Source organism: Dipteris shenzhenensis, chromosome 19 (genome assembly GCF_047967505.1).
Source record: "Dipteris shenzhenensis isolate YYH24624 ecotype China chromosome 19, Dip_SZ_1.0, whole genome shotgun sequence".
In the NCBI taxonomy this organism is placed as follows: Eukaryota; Viridiplantae; Streptophyta; class Polypodiopsida; order Gleicheniales; family Dipteridaceae; genus Dipteris; species Dipteris shenzhenensis.
In genome coordinates, this window is record NC_141614.1 from 39,381,241 (window position 1) to 39,402,566 (window position 21,326).

The window sequence follows — 21,326 nt, forward strand, 5'->3', positions numbered from 1 at the left end:
CATCCCCTCCCTTGGATCTACCCCGTGATCTAATGGCTGGGAGTGATCTACCATAAATTTGAATGTGACCCTTGGATTGGAGACTAGATCAATGGCTAGGAGTGAGGACCATCGGTGGGAGGTCTCCCCACCCATAAATGCACAACATGTCCTTTTGTACAGCTCAGTGTACCATTGTCCCACACAAAGGAGCACTCTCATTAGTACAGCTGAAATCCCTCTCTAATCCCTTGAAATTAGGAAACACTAATTGGAGGCCCGTTTGAGACCCCAAATTTCCTCTAATGGCTATAATTTTTCGCAAAACCACTATTCTAGGTACTGAAAGTTTCTCGCATCATCTAATATGGTCTTAAATTTACAAATACTTTTCTTGCATTTCCACTACAATAGAATTTGATAGAATAATGCCATGGTTGGTGAGGTTCTCTTTGTTCTTGTTCCTCATAAGATGAAAAGCAAACCCTTGTGGAAATAGAAACATGTGGTTGTAAACTGACGCAATCCATGAGGGAGCCTAGAAGTCTAAACAACCAAACCTTCCCTTAAAAGTACTAAATAACTCAATTTTCCAAAAATCTTGCTAGAAACACTAAGTTAAATATGGTAAGGGTGACTATTCTATACATGTACACCTTGCTTCAAAGCTTGTTCCTCGGGCATCCCATGTAATAGTGAAGTCACAAGAGCATTCTACAACCCAGGATGTCTTGTTCAAGGATGCCTGATAAGCAATACAGCTACAAAACAGAGGTACAATTACCTTGCGGTGGGGATATTTGGGTTCGTCTTCTTTCCCATCAAATGACTATAGATAAAACAAATCTCGTTTGTTAGGCTCTCCATGATCTCTTTTCTATGAAAGAAATAGAAGCAGAAGGAAAAAGAAAGATGCACTTGCCAAGCCTTCCTATTTAAATGTTTTATCATCCAACTAACAAATCTTGCATTTAAATGGATATTTTTGATAATTTAAACATGCAACATAGCCACTAGTACTAGTCAATGAGCCAAGGGAAGCAATGTTACGTGTGTACATTTCTCATACATTGATGAGGGAAGCAACCACTAGAACTAAATAACCATCCAGAGTCATTGTGGCAATATTGTGTACCAATCATTGATGATCTCAGTTGTGTAGTTAAAGAGGAAGCCCTTATGTATCTGGTACCCTCCCATTGCAATCAAGACCCAGACTCATTCGGAAACCCAATTCCTTTCAAAATCATGTAACTTTTTCATGTGTTACCCAAATTTCAAGGTGTAAAGGCATATTTGAAGCTCTTTTAGTGTAGAACAGAAGCATGCTAATTTGACTAAATTTTACTTATGGCATATTGTTATATTCATCTCATACTTAAAATATTCATAGGTATTCTTACTATAGGAAGTTGGTGCCCCAATTTGCATTCTCACCCCGCAAAACGCAAAGATGCTTCACATAAGATATGTCCACAAAGGATTCCCATTGGAGTTCTCCTTTTTGGAAAGAGACCCTTGCCAGGCTGGATGAAGCTGATAGTAGAAACTTTGATTTCATCAAAGAGGGAACAGTGGGAAGAAAAGCCTTCAAATGCTTTTCATGAAACACTTTCACACTTTTGAGTAAATTTTGGAAAAATCCAGGGCTTAAAATTGTGAGCTGTGGTTGAAGGAGAGATAAGCAAACCAAAACTTGCATGGAACATCAGTTGTGCTTGTCTTTGATGCATCTAGATAAGTAGATACTCATTTGTTAGCATTGCCCCCAAAAGGGGCAGGCTAGAGCAACGATTGAGTTTTTCCTTGGAATTTGGGTTTCTCGACATGTGGTAGCCATGGAACTCGTTCTCACTAGACTACTATAGAACTACTTGGCACCAATGCCACGGTAATCAACCATGGGTTGGTTCATTTGTTGTTGTTGGTGGTCGATAGGCTGTTGCTCTCTTACTTTGCATGCTATTATTACTCTCTCACCATCTTCCACCTCTTAAGCAGGTACACCGCCCCTCCTAGCTTTGTGCCATGGATTCTCCTACTCTACAAGATCGCATAGTTCGCCCTGTCTCTTGATTCAAAGAGCTCGGTGTCTTCTCCATGCAATCCTCCTCTTGTGCCAAAAAATCAATCTTTTGGTGATGGGGTACCAATCACTACCAAGGACCTCACCGTCAACCAAAGCATCAGCACCTTGGCTCGCCTCTACCTCCGTCGCACCTCATCCAAGATTCCCATCCTTCTTTACTTCCATGGTGGTGGTTCTACATTGGTATCACCACCCTTGCTCTAGAACATGGATTCCTCTCAAAGCTTGCTACCCATGTCAACACCCTCATCATGTCCATCAAGATTATTGTTTCATGCAGAACACCGTTTGCTGATGGCCCATGACAACTTCAATGCCCTCCTTTGGATGCATAGATAGGCAAAGCTCTCCAGGCCTGTGGGACTTCTTCAGCCTTGGCTTACCACCCAGGTCGATTACTCTAATTTCTTTCTAGTGGGTGATGATCCTCATCCATCCACTCTTCTCAAGCGCAGTACCAACAAACTCTGAATCACGTAGCCTCGCACTCAAGTTTTTGAACCTTTGTTGGAAGTTTAGTCTATTGATGAGAGCAAGGAGAGATCATCCTTCTAGCAATCTGTGTGCCTTAGATACACCCTCTATGACAGATGCAGCATTACCTCTGGCAATGGTAGCTGTCGCTCATCGCAAGTGAGGATCTACTGAACGAAAGAGGCATAACCTACTATGAAGTGTTGCAAAAGGTAGGAAAGTAGACAAGGCTCTTCATTTCTGAACATGAATGCCATGTCTTCCATCTGTTTACTTAGGATATGGAAGAGTGCTTCCATTTCTTCGACTATTATGTGATTTTATGATTTCTTCCTTTGTGTGATTTGCTCTTCTAACCTGGTCATGGTAAATCTTGTTGTAACCTCCTTAGGCATGGTTCAAACCACCCCATCAAACATGGAGGAAGAAAATGGAGAGGAGGTGGTCACAGGGATATGCTGGGGTGCATATAAGTTAAATTAAAGCTGCACACTAAATGCAACAAAGGATGATTGGCCTAGTGGTGGAGGCTATCTTCCATGAGCAGGGTGGCAGGAGTTTAAATCCCAATTTTTGTTTTGCTCACCTAAGTAGTTGGGCAACCATTAAGAGCCACCCATCTTTTTTCTTTCTCTTTGTCGAGCCCGGCTTATCCATTGGACCCCATTAGACTAGGAACCTGCCCACCATTTTTCATCTATGTCCGACGAGGTGGTGTGAACTGACCCTTAATCTTACCCTTGCCTAATCAAATCATGAGTCTTCCCACTCTCAAACTTTTGGAAATGCAATGGCAAATTGTGTCTCATTGATCTACAATAGAGCCTAGAAGACACTAGGAAAAAGGGAGTGATTTGAGAAAAGGTCTCTTCCTACAATGATGAAAAGCTAGAGGGCGTTGTCCCTTAGGAGGAAACCAAGAAAATGAGGGCGTTGTCCCTTAGGAGGAAACCAAGAAAATTTACTACTCTACCATCACTGTTCAAAAATTTCAAAGGCTAAACTACAGCTCACCCAGGCGAGAGCAAGAAGAAATTGATTTATCTAACTTCTCCTTTGAGGACCAGTTTTGGGGGAAGCCTTGGGAGAGAGGCCACGTGTCTATAGAGCAGAGAGTTGGAGTGGAAGGGGGGAGCTACCACGTGGAGAGCTGGGAGGGAAAGGTATCATTCAAAAGGCATTTCACCTTCAGGGAGCATTCAGATTTCAAGAGGGCACTGAAAACGGTGAAGCTCTCTTAATTTTGTATCCTCCTCGACTTGAGCTCCCTATGAGAACCCTACCTCCCAAGTCCCTCCCTCCGAAGTCCGGTTCCTCCTTCATGCCTTCCAGTCGTCCTCCATTTTCCTCCATCACGCCTTCCAGAATCCAGTCATCCTCCCTTTTGTCAGAGATATCCCGTCATCCTCCCTCTCCATATGTGTCGTTTCTGTTCGGAAGCCCTCTGCATACGTGCCGTTACTGTTTGTTGTCAGCTTTTCTCCAGCGTCCCGGAGCTTTCGATTTTGGTCGCCTCCAGGTTAGTCGTCGTTTTGGTTCGCATGCAATATTTTATCGCACCTTGCACGTCCAGGTTCGTTGTCGTTTTGGTTCACAATGCACATGCAATACTTTATAGAACAATGCACACAAACCGTGAGGGATTCCGTCGCATCCATAGCTTTGAGTCTTGACGTAGGGATGGTAGAGAGGGGTGCGACAATCGTGGCAACACAGTGTGAGCATGGACGTTACGGTGACTGTGCTAACCCACGGTACCCGTTTCGGTTTACAGCGGCAAAAGCAATCTCCTTTTTGGACCCCCTTGCCTTCCACTATGATGAGCGATGGGCCGAGCCACTCATCCACCATGATCGATGCTGCATTGGTCATGCGGTCAGACCTTCAGAAAGCAAACTATGAGCCGCTCGTGAGCAATACCCATTTCGGTTTACAGCGGCCTGTTTCATCTCGCAAGTTCTAGGAAGAAGGTGGGAGTGTGAGAAGGACAGAGGACTCTGAGGAGGCGTTTGCAGAGGCATAGAATCAATAGTCGACCTGAGTGGAAATCAATGTGTTCGCTCTCCTCGAGTCACTCCCACCTCTCACTCCCACCTCGATCTCCTGAGCTCGCATGGTTGTCCTGAGCTCCCACCTCTTGAGATTCCATCTCTTTCCTTCTATGCCTCCTGGTAACTCCTCCTGGTCATGCTTTGCCTTGTCCATACCTTCTTTGAGTAAGGCTTCCTTGCTTAATCCACTTGGAGCCTGTCCTTCACCCAAGATCAAGGGTGCCTTCCTCACTTTTAATTTCAAGGGAAGTGCTTCCATCTCTTTAGCCTTACCTTTTCCTGTGACGTGCTGTACTACTACTTCTTGCTGTCGCGAGCCTTCCCGTATGATGAGTGGAACCTCCTTAACTCTAATTGACAATTGATCACCCTTATTCTTTGTGCGGATTTCTTCTTACCGTAAGTCATCGGATGCCCTCAGACTGAGCTAGAATCATCATCCTCAGACTCACTACCCTCATCATCACCTGAGCTAGAATCATCACCCTCAGACTCACTACCCTCTTCTTTGACATTTTCCTCTTCAAAGAAGGTAGTGCAACTGTAATATGTGTCAAAGAACTCAATTTGATGGGGGTTATCAATGACATTTACATTTCTATCTTGGCGTAGCAATTTCTCAGTAGCAAAACCCATTCGATACAATGCTACTTCCCACCCATCATTCAGTAAATTCTTTGTCATCTCTAGTATCACATCAGGATCCATCGGCTTTCTGTAATCCACCATTGCTGCATCAAGCTTAACCTTATTGTCCTCAAAGTAATGAAGCTCGAGAGTCCTTAAAGGAATTTGGATTAGATTGCCACCACCCCTGGATAAGAAGCACATCAAGAAAGGCTGCAAGACTTGAATGGCAGTGCCTTCCAAGACAATCATATGATTACATAGGACTATACCATGGTATACTTTTGAAAGTAAATACCCAAATGCAGATGTCAAACTCGCATACAAGGCATCCCTTTGTGATTCTGTCATGAACAGGACCAACGTTGATCTTTTCTTATCTACCTTAGGACCTTCTATGATAAACCGCACAAGTTCAACTATCCGTGACACTGCAAGGTCTTGCAATTCATCTATGAAAAATACGCATGGCTTCTCCCAAGCATGACCACTCATTGTTATGAAATGGGCTGTATCAATGCCATTGATGTGTGCAAATCTCTGATAGCAGGATATCATAGGAGAAGCTGAATGGAGAACCATCATCTAAACCACCAATTGCTCTGTCTTGGGTAGTGGACTTGATGTACATATATTCTGTCTCAACAACCTTTGGCATTTTAGCTCTTAGATCCTTTGTTGGTGTGGCATCTGCATCCATTGAAGCCAACCACTTTCTAGCCCATGTCTTATCAAGGAGTTGACCTAGGCTAAGTGCTTTCTTCTTATCCACATCAATTGACTTGCTAGCTAACTCATCATCAGATTTCAATAAAAATAATAGTGCCGAGAGAGCAGCCTCACTTTCAATCATTCGGGTGACCACTTCATCCAAGTTGCTATCTTGCTCTTCTTTCCAAAGAAGCAGTCACTACTTAGGATCTTCTTGCATACTTCTTCTGTTATTGCATCTGGAACAAACCTTAATGCTCTCCACCAAACAATAGACATCGGTTTCTTTATTTCTTTCCTCTGAGTTGCACTGTGCTCTGGTGCCTCAAAGGATATCTTCCCTGTTTCATATGCTTGGCAAACATCCACGATGCTCTGAAACAATGAGTCCTCGTGGAAGACAATGCACGTAACATCCCTGTATCTTGCAATGGTGGTGTTCAACTCCTTTGCCTCAACCTTATTACTTGGTATGCCTTGCGTATTGCTTACAACACCTTTCAAGCATCTATAGAACTGAGTCCTCTTTGCCATGTACTCAGATGTAGGTCTCTTGCCTTTCACTGTTTATGGCTTTCCACAGTCCATCCATAACTCCCTTGCCTCTATCAAGATCTCAGAAAGAGAAGAGCTTTTTTTCAACCTAAATGGAGCAGAATTCAGCCTTTTTGATTCTAGAATGTACTTCGAGTCATCGTTAAATATGCATATATGACAAATGACCTGTTGAAACTTTTCCATCCACTCAATCTATGGTAAGTTTTCTTTTCTTCCCTCATCAAGGGCGATCTTGCAAGCTTCACAAAAGTGTTGCCCATCAATGGATTCAAACTTGCATCTTTCTAAGAATCTATTCTTTGCCAGCATGTATCTCTTCTCGATGTCAGTCCCATATCGGCTTTGGTACAAAGTCTCTCCACGAACAAAGTCACTCCTTCTAAAGTTCTCAAAAGCATCAAGAAAGTCCATGCACTTTTGAAATGTGACATCAGGCAATGTAGGATCATCTTCTTGAAGTCTCTTAAACGCCATAGGATGAAGAGTGATATTAGTGGCAACTGGAGTTCTTGTTTTCCTCGTATCTTCATACATATTGCGTGCAAATGTCTTATCTAGCTTTCTTTGATTTGTGAACAATGAAGCTCGATCAATAAGCATGTGGCCACGCTGAATTATGAAAATCCCCAAATGTATCCCTCATCCTCTGGAGGATGTAAGTTTGCCACACTTATAGAAAAGTCTTCGAGACTTGTATCTTCTTCTTGCGGATCCTCCTCTTCATCGCTATCCAATTTTTTGCCTGGTTTTAAATAACTTGCACTTCAACGATCTGCACATGGAGTAGGAGTTATTTTTACTCTCTTTCTGGGAATAGCTGTAGAACTTGAATCTGCTCCATGATCACTCCTTCTTGTTCTTGTAGTTGTAGCAGTTGATGGTGTAGGTACAGTTCGAGATACTGTAGTTACTCTTGTCGAAGTTACTGTAGTTATCGCCACAGATATTGGTGGTACTTGAGGGTTATATATTATATATGCGGTACTTACTGCTGCACTTACTGCTACTGAAGGTACAATACCACCACTTGGAAATGCATCCCACATTTTCTTCAATGCTTCTAAGGCACTAAGTAATTCTTGGGATCCCTCAATTGAATCTGGTAAGGGCTTCAAGAAGTACTTGTGAGTAACTCATGACTTGTAAACCACCTTGTCATTCTTTTCTTTGCACACAACTTCTATCAAATTGTTTTCTTTAATGTTGATGTTTGAGACCATGCCACCATTTCTTACTGCCTCTGTAGAATATTTCACGCTTGATACATTCTCTGTAATGATCACCAAAAAATACTTTGATTTGCGCTCCATAAAATACCAAGCACGTTCAAGGTATTTGAAAGACACCTTAGAACCAAAACTAGAAGCCATAGTTTTCTGAAAAACAATCAAAAATAAAAAATGAGAATTACAATGATTTTCAAACTCAAAATATTAAATAAATTTCTAATTAAATATTATTTTAAGCTTTATTTATTTTTAATTTTTAAAATAAAATAAAATAATTTATTTTTTTATCTTTTTAATTATTTATTTTAATTAATTTATTTATTTTTATATTTAAAATTTAATTTAATTTTTTAAAATTTTATTTATTTTAACTTTTTTACTTTTTTTAAATAAATTAAGTTAATTAATTTTTTTCATGTGCCTCCCCCTTCTCGCCTCCCCGCCCCCGCCCCTTTCCCGCGCCCCTCCCCTTTCCCTATCCCTCCCCCTCCCCCTTTCCCGCCCCCCTTCCCCCTGTTGCTTGCACAACAGGTGGGGGGTTAACCCCCCCTCCCCTCCCTCATCCTCGCCCCTTTCCCTACCCCTCCCCTTCCCCTCCCCCCACCCACTTATTGGGGGGGTTAACCCCACCTCCCCTCCCCCTCCCTTGCCCCCGCCCCTTCCCCGTGCCCCTCCCCTTCCCCTCCCGCTCCCGCACCCTCCCTCCCCCCTGTTGCGTGCGCAACAGTTGGGTGGGGGGAATTTCCCCCTTAACCCCCCCTCCCCTCCCTTCCCCCTCCCGCGCCCCCCGCCCCTTCCCCGCCCTGGTCGCTCCCCCTCGCCCGACCCTTTCCCTCCCCCTCCTCCATGCCCTTGCCCCCCCTCCCTGTGCCCCCCTCCCTTCTACCTAACCCGTGCCCCTCGCCCTCCCCATCCTCCCCCCTATTGCATGCGCAACAGGTGGGGGGGGATCCCACCTGTTGCACATGCAACAAGGGGGGGCCCTCTCCCTGCCTCCCCTCCCCCTCCCCTGCCCCTCCCCCCCCGTCCCCTTCCCCTCCCCCTCCCCCGCGCCCCTCCCTAGCCTCCCCGCCCCGGTTGCTCCCCCTCTCCCGCTCCTTTCCCTCCCCCTCCCCCGTGCCCTTGCCCCCCCTCCCTACCACCTCCCCCGCACCCCTCACCCTCCCCCCCCTCCACCCTGTTGCACACGCAATAGGTGGGGACTCCCTCCCCGCCTCTCGTCCCCCTCCCCCCTGCCCCCACGCCCCTCCCCTCCCCCCCTCCCCATCGGCTCCCCCTCCCCTGTGCCCCTCGCCCTCCCCTCCCTCCCCTGTTGTGGATCTCCCCCCCCACCTGTTGCGCACGCAACAAGGGGGGGGCCCCTCCCCCTCCCCCTCCCCGCCCCATCCCCTCCCCCGCCCGGCCTCGCCCGATGCCCGCGCCCTCCCCCTCCCCCCGCCCCTTTCCCTCCCCATCCCCTACGCCCCTCCCCTCTCCCCCCTCCCCTGTGCCCCTTGCCCTCCCCTCCCTCCCCCCTGTTGCCCCTCCCCTCCCCCTCCCCTCCCCCGCCCCGCCCCGCCCCCTCCCCCTCCCCGTGCCCCTTACCCCCGCCCCCTGCCCTTTCCCCATGCCCCTCCCCCTCCCCCACGCCCCTCCCCTCCCCCCCTCCCCATCGAGCCTGCCCCTTCCCCGTGCCCCTCCCCTCCCCCCCCCTCCCCGTCGGCTCGACGGAGAGGGGGGGAGGGGAGGGGCGCAGGGGAAGGGGGTGGGGGAGGGGTAGGGGGGGCGCGGGGGAGGGGAAGGGGGTGGGGTGGGGCAGGGCGGGGGCGGGGAGGGGGAGGGGGGGCGCGGGGGAGGGGGAGGGGGAGGGGGCGAGGCGGGGGCAGGGGAGGGGGGGGAAGGGAGGGACGGTGGGGAAGGGGAGCGAGCGGCCGCGGGGAGGGGGAGGGGAAGGGAGGCATGGCGAGGAGGGAGGGGCCTGCGGGGAGGGGGAGGTGGAGGGAGAGGAAGGGACGGGGAAGGGTCAGCGGGGAGGGAGAGGAGGGGAAGGGAGGGGGAGGCAGAGGGAGAGGAAGGGAGGGGGAAGGGCCGGCGAGGAGGGAGAGGAGGGGAAGGGAGGGGGAGGAAGGGGAGCAGAAGGGAAGGCAGGGAGGAGAGGGGAAGGGGGAGGAGAGGGAAAGGGAGGGGGAGGGGAGGAGAGGAAGCCGGAGGAGGGAGGGGAGAAGCAGGAGGAGAGGGGAAGGGAGGGGGAGAGAGGAAGCGAGAGAAGAAGGGGGAGGAGAGGGGAAGGGAGGGGGAGGGAAGAGCAAGGGAGGGGAGGGAGGAGAGGGGAAGGGAGGGGAGAGAGAAAGCGGGAGAAGAGGGGATGGGAAGCAGGAGGGGAGGGAGGAAGGGAGTACCTTGGTGGAGAGGTGATGGAGCTCCAGGAGAGTTGTGAGAGACAATGAGGAGAAGTAGAGTTTTATAGGAAATGGGTAGCTTTTAGGTCAAGTCAGCTTGTTTTAGTTTTTAAGGTTTTTTTAGTTCTTTTAGGTTCACTATAAGTAGAATATTTTTCATTCTCTCTTTCATTCAAAGATCATTCGTTTACACTCCACACTTCTCTCCTCTCATCAACCTATTGCAAGATTCTCAAAAATTTTCAAAATGTTGCAAGAGATGAGTTTATTTCTAACTTATTGCGTACGCAAGAACTTCTAAGAATCAAGTTTTTATAAATTTGAATTTTTTTAAAAATCCGATCCTTTTCTCAAAAACTTGTGTGTACGCAACAACTTCAAAAAACCATTTTTGCATTAAATCTTTTTTCCCACAAATTTTCCTCTTCACCTCAAACTCTCATAACCTATTTTCAGAAATTTCTCTCCTAACCTATTCTATTATAAATTTCTCTCTCAACCTCAAAACCACTCAAACCTCCCTACCTATTGCGTATGCAACAACTTTAAAACAAAATTTAATCATAAATCTCTCCAAAAAACTCCTCAACAAAAAAAAAACACTCTATTACAAATTTCTCTCTCAACCTCAAAACCACTCAAACCCTACCTATTGCATACGCAACAACTTCAAAACAAAATTTAATCATAAATCTCTCCAAAAAACTCATCAACAAAAAAAAACAATCTATTACAAATTTCTCTCTTAACCTCAAAACCACTCAAACCTCCCTTATACCTATTGCATACGCAACAACTTCAAAACAAAATTTAATCATAAATCTCTCCAAAAAACTCCTCAAAAAAAAAAAACAATCTATTACACATTTCTCTCTCAACCTCAAAACCACTCAAACCTCCCTACCTATTGCGTACGCAATGACTTCAAAACAAAAATTAATCATAAATCTCTCTAAAAAACTCTTCTCACGACACTTTATTACAAATTTCTCTCTCAACCTCAAAACCACTCAAACGTCCCTACCTATTGCGTATGCAACAACTTGAAAACAAAATTTAATCATAAATCTTTCCAAAAAACTCTTCTCACGACACTTTATTAATATAAGAAATCCATTTATAATATTTTTACTCCACAATATAATAAATTTTTATTAACTAATGTTAAAATATAATTTTGCTAAAAATATATGTTATTAATCTATAAATTAATATAAATATTATATAATTATTATATAAATAAATATATAAATACATTAATTAAAAAATATAACTTGAAAGGGAGGTCTTCTAGCATATGTGCTTTATATAATACTTATTCTTAAAACAATGAAGAATTAGTGAATATATTGCTATTCTATACATTATTAACTTAAAAACTAATATAAATATAGATTAATTATTATATAAATTTAAATAAATATATAAATAATTAATATTATACATTAACAACATTTAAAATTATGTAGATTATATACTAATAACCTTTCAATTTTAAAAAGTAGTCAATAAAAGAATTGAATTAATTTTAAAAATAAGAAAATATTAAATTTTACACACTTACTTTTAGCATGTATGCTTTTATTCCATGTGTATAATACTTGTTAGTTAGTCGAAGAATGAAAATTTAGATAATGTATTTGTAAGGTAGGTATTTAAAACCATAGAATCTAGAAGAGGTTTAGCATATTTACTTATCTTTATTACCATGTGTAATACTTTGCAAAAACCTTAAACAAAGTTTAAGGCTTTGCACAAATCTACAGTATCATTGCATCCATATCATTTTTTTACTTTAGCAACCACCAGATATCCATAGTATCCATGATATGGAATACATATTTCTTCTGAATATTTCTTATCACATACTTTTTCATTTCTTTTGATACACCATGCAGCATGAATGTAAGAAAGTATGAATCGATGTGCTTTTAGCCTATGTACTTGTCCCTAATCAGTAGGATACTTTGACTAGGTAGACTTGTAACTACTCAAAGTAAAGCCTTTGCAAAGGATCGTACCTTCTGATACACCATGTAGCATGAATGTAAGAAAATATGAATCGGTGTGCTTTTAGCCTATGTGCTTGTCCCTAATCAGTAGGATACTTTGACTAGGTAGACTTATACTTACTTAAAGTAAAGCCTTTGCAAAGGATCGTACCTATAAACAAAACACTTTGGAAAGCATATAACATATAGTCTATATATATCTAAACTAAACACTTTAGAATGCATATTTTATATAGTCTATATATCTTAAATCTTACACCCTAAATCTTAAATCCTAAAGTTCCCTAAATCTTAGGTTATATAATCTAAGCTCTTAAACTTATATAACAGTTATAATCCCTAAACCTTAAACCCTAACCCCTATAACTTAAATTCTAAAACCTAATTTTCAATTCTAAACCCTAGATTCTAGACTCTAAGCTCATGATCTTATATACTAAACCCTAAAACCTAAAACCTGAATCCTAAATCCTGAACCCTAAAACAATAATCATAAACCCTAAATGCAAAATCCTAAACCCTAAACCCTAGATTTTAAACCCTAAACCCTAAATCCTAAACCCTAAACCCTAAAAACATAATCATAAACACGAAATCCTAAACACTAAATCTTAAATCCTAAGCCCTAAATCCTTAATACTTAATACTAAACCCTAAATCCTAACCCTAAAATACAATCAAAATTTTATGTTTTTTTTCAATTTGTGCAATAGGTTTGATATATCCTCCAAACTGTTGCAAGTCGAATAGGTTAATGGTGCACTCAACCTACTGCACTATCAAGGAATTTTCTTGATTTGTGCAACAGATTGGATATACCGCCCAACCTGTTGCTCAAGCAACAAGTTGGGGGATATATCCAACAACAGGCCTTGGTTGGGGTGACCGCAACCTGTTGCCCAAGCAACAGGTTGGGGGGTACCCCCAACCTGTTGAATAGGTTGGATATACCTCCCAACCTGTTGCTCGAGCAAATGCAACCTTGCACAAATCAAGAAAATTCTTGAGCTGTAGGTTGGATATATTCCCCAACTGTATATCAAATTGTTGCACAAATAAGAAAAATTCTTGATTTGTGCAACAGGTTGGATATATCCCCCAACCTATTGCTTGATATATCCAACCTGTTGCTCAAGCAACAGGTTGGGGGATATATCCAACCTGTTGCACAAATTAAAAAATTTCATTAAATTTCGATTGTATTTTAGGGTTAAGTTCTAGGGTTTAGGATTTAAGATTTAGGGTTTAGGATTTAGAGTTTAGGGTTTAAGGTTTAGGATTTATTGTTTAGGAGTTTAGGATTAAGGGTTTAGGGTTTAGGAATTAAATGTTTAAAGTTTAGGATTGACGGTGGTTAAGATGTTTTGGTATTAATTACTTAAAGTTTAGGATGTAGGGTTTAGGTTTAATGCCTTCTCTGCTAGTTTTGATATAGAAGTTATTAAGTAATAATAAGCTCAATGATTATTTATTATGTTCATTTTGAGTTGCTCATCTATTTTGGTACATAAAACAGGTATTCACCCTAATAGAGGGTATGGATGTGGTGTTATATAAGAAGAATGAAGTGGTCGCTTTTGGACGAATTCATAGTCTTGATCCTATGAATGTGTGTCATTTCCAACTTTATTGTGAGAGAAGATGTGTAGTGATAATCACCAATGTTATAAATCCTAAAGTACATTTAAAATATCCACATGGAGACTTTGAAACATTGGGAGATATCTTACAATGTGACATATTTGATATGCAAGCACACAGAATACTCTGGGACCAAGATGAAATTGTTCCAAAGACATACTTTTAAGATATCAAGAAAACTTATTTTGAGGGGGAAAAAGTAGAGATGTTATCTTGCTCCGAAGAAGTTTTAGCAATTGGCAACTTTAAGGGCTATGCTCAGAGTTTTCTCTGTATAGTGGAGATAATTAAGTTGACTAGTGCAGGTGTCATTCAAAATGCAATGGATAGTACTTCACATTTAGACGTCCATAATACTACGTCTCAACTACAAGTTCATAGTACTTGTAAATAGGGGTTAGCTTTCTTGAAATCAAGTTTGCCCAAGATAGTTTCCTTCAATGTCATGGAAGACACAACGGAATATTATCAGAAGAAAAAGACTATAACACAAATGGGATCCAAATTGATAAGAAGCTATAGTAGTAATCAAGAGTCTCATAGTGGCATGCTCACAGGTATTGAGGACATTATAGTAATAGATGTTGATGTAGAAAAGGTTTCTTATGTTGCAAGTGACTCAAATATACTCACTGGTATAGAAGACTTGTCTTGTGTTGCAAGTGACTCGAATAGGCTCACTAGTATAGAAGACTTGTCATGTGTTGCAAGTGACTCGAACAGGCTCACTGGTATAGAAGACTTATCGTGTGTTGCAAGTGACTCGAACAGGCTCACTGGTATAAAAGACTTGTCTTGTGCTGCAAGTGACTCAAACATGCTTATTGATATAGAAGACTTATCTTGTGTTGAGAATAATAAGATGGGACCACAAAGAAAAATACACACAAAGATCGATGGGATAAGTGATGCAATAACAAGAATTGATGATATTAGTGACAATGATCATGATGTTACCACTCGAACACAAGGCAAAAGGGGCAAAGAATCCGAGACTTGTCATGTTGTTCGTAATATTGTTGCTAGCATGCCAGAGAATATAGATGGGAGAATGTTGAGTTACGAAGGAGAAATAGTTCAACCACAAAATTCAAGAGGCATTGGCAACAAATTGACATCAATGAACATGTCTACCAGATTGTCATTTCCAAGATATTATAAGGTATCAAATAATTCTCAAGCCCACATAGCATTTGATTATAAAGATGAAGATTCAAGGGAAATGGATTCAAGGTTTGATGGTCTTACAACTAGAAAAAACAAGATGCTATTTATGAAAACAAAGTATGTGAGTGTGAAGAGGCAAAGAATCATGGCATCAATTCTGAAACCAAAGAGACATGTGATGCTATCCGAGGAGAATATGGAAAGGATGCTTATGCGAGTTTGTTGCAAGAGACTTTGCATTAGAAAAGTTGGGAAAGATGATTGTGCAGCCATACGCCTTGGTATTTGGAGTAAGACAGCGCCTAATAGACATAACTATCTTCTTCAAGAGTTTTCATGCTTTCTTCATCAAGGCACTAATCAAGATTTGAGCACAAGACACTATAAACCTAGATTGAAACCCATGGTTAATGGGAGACCCATTTGCAATCGAGGATATCAATGGTTAACTGGACTATCACATGGCACATACTGGACCATCTGGGCAGAGGTGAAAGAAAAAGTTATTCATACAACTCATGGAAATACCTACAAGCTTAAATGCCATGGAAGCTCTATGGATGCAACCGCAACATTAAAGCAAGTTCTCAAAGACCATGCATTACCGCAACCTCATCTTCAACAAACAATGCTAGATGGACGTGTTGAATGCCAACAACATCTTCCTTTGGGAATGACAAAGAAGGTCATCCTAGAAACTGTCAATAAAACTTTACAAGATAGAGACGAGAGCATGATTTCACGATCAACCTTGTACGAAATTTGGCGTAGAGATTTTTTCCATGTCAAGACACCATCAAAGCAAAGGATGTCAAAATGTAAGACATGTGATGAATTAAAAAATGCCATTGAACATAGTAAATGTGAGCAGTAGCGAGGAAGATATATTAAATGGTGATCAATCCATTTATGTCATGTGCAGGATGCTCAAAAGTTGTATGCTTCTTGGAGAGAGGAAGCTATTTCACATGTCGATAAGTCCATGTGCATCACCATTGATGGCATGGACTAGAATACAACCACTTTGCCATGATATAGATGTATCCCACCGGCATTGGAGGGCAAACGTGGACTAAAAACACACTTGTGTGGAGTATTAGTACATGGATACCGAATCTTTTGTGATGAATGGATTGATAGTTTGCATGACCATGATAGTAACCAGGTTGTTACATCAATCATGAAAGCAATAAGAAAGGTCAAAGATGCTCACGGATGTTTGCCTAACACATTGCAAATACAAGCTGATAATTGTTGGAGAGAGAACAAGAATAAATATATATTTGCTTTATGATCTATGCTGGTTGGTTTGAAAATATTTGAAGAAGTGGAAGTTGGCTTTCTTCTTGTCGGCCATAAATATGAAGACATAGATCAAATCTTCAATGTTATCTCTGGTGAGTTGAAGGCAATGGATGTTTTGACAATGGAGAATATGCTATTTTGAATTGGGAAAAAAATTGGAGGTTCTCGCAAGGAAGAATCAGAAGTGGCTATCTTAGAGAGGATGGTAGATTGGAGAGCATTCATAGAGCCACATTTACAAACAGGAGAAGATGCCCTAATAGGACACACAAATCCACACTACTTTCGGTTTCACATGCATAACAATATTCCAGTGATGCAATGGAAGCACTACTCATCATTGGTGGAAATCGAGGACACGAAGTTTTAAAAAGAAGCATGGATACAATGTTGAAAAATGTATCACAATCCCTGATCCAAGTCGTGTCCATATTAAAGATCATTTGGCAAGACTTGACCCATCAAGCGCAAATACATTACATGAATCTGATGACTCTGTCGAACGAGATTCAGATGCATAAGATAATGTTTTGTTTGCTTTTTTCCATACAAATGGTGTATCTATACACCACCAATAAGATAATTTATTGTATGGTTTGTTTTTCAAAAAAAGGGTGTATCTATACACCACTTATATATTGAATTCAACAAGCTCTTTTTTTTCAAAAAAATGGTGTATCTATACACCACTTATATGTTGAATTCAACAAACTCTTTTCATATGGTGTCATATTTTCACTTCATAGTGTTAAAATTGAGCTTGAGTTAGGAGACTACTATTATTATTATTATAGTTATTGGATGGGGGCACCATGCACGAGTTTGGGAATTAGAGCTTCACTGAGCCATTTTTTTTAAAATTAGAGGTCACGACTTGACTTTTTAGCTTAATAAGGCCATATTTGTATATAAGTGACCCATTTAGTGCTCTAAAAAACCCAATTTTTTAGCTCACTAAGTGAAGTTGAGTGGAGAGGATATGCTCCAAAAAAAAGTCCAAACCAAGAGAGAAAGTCCAAAAATTTTGAATAGTGTGTTGAAAGAGAAAGGGCCGCAAAATAGCATTTTTTGAAGGAATTATAGGCACCAATTTTCATCGAGGAATTCACCACGAGTGCCGATATCTGGTATAGAACATTGGGGTCTAATTTGTAACCAACTAGACTATCGCATCAGCGGTAGATTCATTTAGTCGTGAACATGCCAGCATAGTCTTGACTTCTCAGTGTACCGATTTTGAGGAGCCGATAATAGCAAGGCTACCATTACCATGATGGCATGGGCGAGCCCTGAAAGATTGTATGCAACCAGGTCTGTAGGCAACCCCAACGTCCCAAGGATGAAGCATTAGCAGGTGCAAGCAGCGGTACTATTGTGTTCACATCAACTTGAATGGAACACATAACTATGGCTAGCCAGAGTGGAGCATATGCTGAAGTCAAAATGCAATGTGAGCAAAATAGATAACTACAGCTGGCCAGAGTGGAGCATATGCTGAAGTTGAAATGCAATGCCAAGGAAAATTTAGCCATATTGTTAATTTTGCAGGAAGATGATATCTCATGAATTGAGATCATGCTGCCATTTATGAAAATGTGAGTCCAACTACTTAGACCATGTGCATTCGTCAATCACATAGGCCAGTTTGTCTAGGCACTTATCATGGGTGAAAGAGGAGCTTACAAAATTGAAATCAGCTGAATCCATTTGGCTTCTCATTTTTGCCAGCAAAAATGATCCATTCCTAATACAATTCTGGTCGAGTCTTTTCATTCCTAATACAGATTTGGGTGAGTCAATTTGAGATCAAAGTAAAGTTAGATGCCAAGCATGTAGAACTCAGGCAAAGTTTGATGGAGTCTATACTCAAGCCAATCCATGCCCTCTCACCATTTGATCTTTCGAGAGTTAATGGCCTCCATCTTGATCTTGAAGATAAGCTAGGGTGGTTGGAAAAGTTTTTAGATTGCAAGCATTCTTATAGCATGCCTTTTCCCTATTTTATTTATTTGCAATTATTGGTTTATTAGAGGACGTTCATATGATTTAATATATTTCAATTTGCATAATTAAGTTATTCATATATAGGTGTTAAGAAAACCTTTTGGTATGTCACATGTGCTATTTTAAATTCAAATATATATATATATATCATACGAAACATTTGCATATTTCAGTTATTCATATGTAGATGCTAAGAAAATGTTTGCAATTACTTTTGCATGTAGATAGAAATGTTTTGTATTATTTGTATACATACATTTGCAATATTTTCAATTCGCAAAATACATATACCTTGCTTTGATAACACCACAAACTAGTTTCTTTTGTAGGCACTCCATCCAGCCCTTATTTCACCATGCCTTTACACCACCATTACCTCCTATCCATTTCTTTTCTTTGGTCAGGTATGCGATTTTTGTTCCTTGCCGTTTCTACATGCTTCAAATTTTTTTGCATATTTGTTCATAGGAGGTAAACATTTTGATATACCTAGATTTATAGTTTTCTTATGTACATTCACATGAGGAAATTAGAAAGGCTTTAGAATATGGTTCGATTCTTATATGATCCGTTGTATGTGACAAAGGATGTAAACTACAAGTTGACAAGCTAAAAGAGCAAGTTCAACTACTGTCCACTGAGGAGTCAACATTCAAAGTTGGTTTGAATAGACTACCAGCTTTAATGACTAGGATGAGTCATAAGATGGAATAGATTACAACCCATAAAAATTGAAATGGCCTTGGGACTTCTATATAGTTTTTGTAAAGGAGCCCGGAGTTATCGTGTAGTTGCTTCGTATGATTATGGAATCTATTGCACAAAATTATTGTGTTAAGTTTTAATTTTAAGATTAACATTTTGGACATTGCTTAACCTCATCTAAAGTATATTTATGGGAGTGGTAGTCAAATAATTTAATATTTGAATTGTGCAAAGATCATGGGCATATGTGGGCATAAATGTACATATGAGTGATGGATTATTGTTATATGTGAGACATCAAAATATACGCTGCAAAAGCATGCGTGCAAATGTGTGGATGGACATCTTTTTATGCATACCCAAATACATCCTCATAGACACATGTGTTCAAAGAGCGAGAGAGAGAGAGAGAAAGATGGAAAAATAAATATATTTAGTTATGTTCATAAACAAAAGATGGTGAAACGAACAAAAGAAAATACGAGGACAATTGATGAATTTAGAGATGTAGAAGATGGTATACATCGGAATGAAATACACAGACACAATAACATAGAGTGTAATGTGGAACATTTAAGGAGTCTCAACAAGAGAGAATTATTGCATTTGACATGAAATGCATGTTGTTGTGTTGCCGGACAAAGAACAATGTTCAAGAAACAAGGTAGTAGAAACACTATGACAAACGTAGATTTTCTTAGCTACTGAAGTTATCGATTTTGGAGCAACAGCCTATGTTTCCTATTGTGGAGTGGTGTTGAATGTGCCACAACATAGTGGGGAAAGAAATGTAGCAGACACTCTAGTATTAGATGCAAGGACACAATTGGCTTCAACTAGGGCCTCAAGACATTTTAGAGCACGAGAACATAATGCCAGCAATAGGGGTGCGGTTTTGGGGACGGGGGGAGCCTCTCTATTCTACTGTAATTTCCAGTGAGAGATGATATAGGGCACCCATCTCTGCATCCATTGGTCTTTAGTGTTCCTACTCTCTAGTCACTTGGATGCATGGATCATATATGTTTGGTTGTGTGTCGTTGTTGCCATAAGAAGAACCACTTGAGGCCTTGAAAGCTCTACTACATGGAAATGATGCTAGGAGCAAATCATTCAAGAAGAGTATAAGAGGTTACAATAGTGCAATGGCATTTGCCTCATTAGGATGTTTTTTATAAATAGGGGTATACATAACTTTCGAATTCATGGTACTATGTACCATCATGTCGAGAGTTTGTTACCTGATGGGGCAAGCTTGACATGCAATCCCACAATTTACACAGTTTTATGTGTTTGATATAGATCACGAATTGCAATACCGTATGGATGTGATGCCTAGTTTAGATACTGTAATTTTAGAATTTCTTCAAAGAATGATGCATGAATGCAATCCATATGCCAGTCCATTCATATCCATGGGGGATGCATTGAAAATAGATCCACATGCAAATGTGAGGTGGTCATTTGAGAGAATCATTTGACCTTGCAACAATACTTGGTTCCTATGGCTAGTGAGGTTGTCTCTATTATGCCAGGACAAGGGGACAACTTTGACGTTGGAAAATGAGACATCCAGATCTTGAGGTGCAATGGATCCTTGACTAGAATATCTAACTTGCATCGATCATACATGCTAATCATGTACGTTTGTTGTTTCCTCGAGGGGAGGATGGTTGGCATATATGCATCCTATATAGTGATTCTCCTAATGACATGTCATTGCATGAGATTCAAAGACAAAAATGTGTTACGTAGATAGAGTACTATGCATATCATTTGTAGGCGAGTCCTGATACAAATGCATGCCTTTTGCACAAGGGGCAATTGTTGCAACAATATATTATTGATATGTACAGTAGTATGGAAGAGTCCAAGCTGGTCTAGATACACAATAATCAAGATTCTTTACGTGCAAATGTTTACGAGGTATTGATGGATATGGTTATAAAGAACAAATCAAAGTGTCACCATTGCAAGAAGCTGGGACACAAGGAAGAAGATTGCAGATTGAAGAACCATTAGGTCAACTACGTGGAGTCATCATCAACCCATGAGAAGAATGATAAGAACAACATGTATTGAGAAGCAAAATCCTTGCCACCTTTAGCCCACACATTTGTAAATCAAACCTGACCACCTGAGAGTAGCCATGTAAGCACCTAGGGGAGGATTTAATCTTGTAACTCACATCTGACCACCTTGCAGTATCCAAAGGATCATGGCTACAAGGGGAAGTGTTGAGATATGGTGCCATGTGCACATAATTAGAGGCTAAGTTATGGTATAGGCATGTGTTAAAGTAGCTACCCTAGGATGTGGAATACATGATGTGAGGATGTGGATTGAGGACATCCACAAGGAGAGATGTGGATCAAATGATCCAGTAGGTGTTGACT

At 41.1% G+C, this 21,326-nt stretch overlaps 1 protein-coding gene across 1 annotated transcript in view; it reads right to left on the reverse strand.

The window, feature by feature from the left end:
- Nucleotides 1-630: 630 nt before the first annotated feature.
- CER10 (3-oxo-5-alpha-steroid 4-dehydrogenase family protein) overlaps nt 631-21,326 on the reverse strand; it is a 145,955-nt gene continuing 125,259 nt past the window's right edge. The window contains exon 6 of the mRNA XM_087390783.1: nt 631-681. The gene's annotated coding sequence lies outside the window, so the exon portion shown is untranslated. The remainder of the gene's footprint in view (nt 682-21,326) is intronic.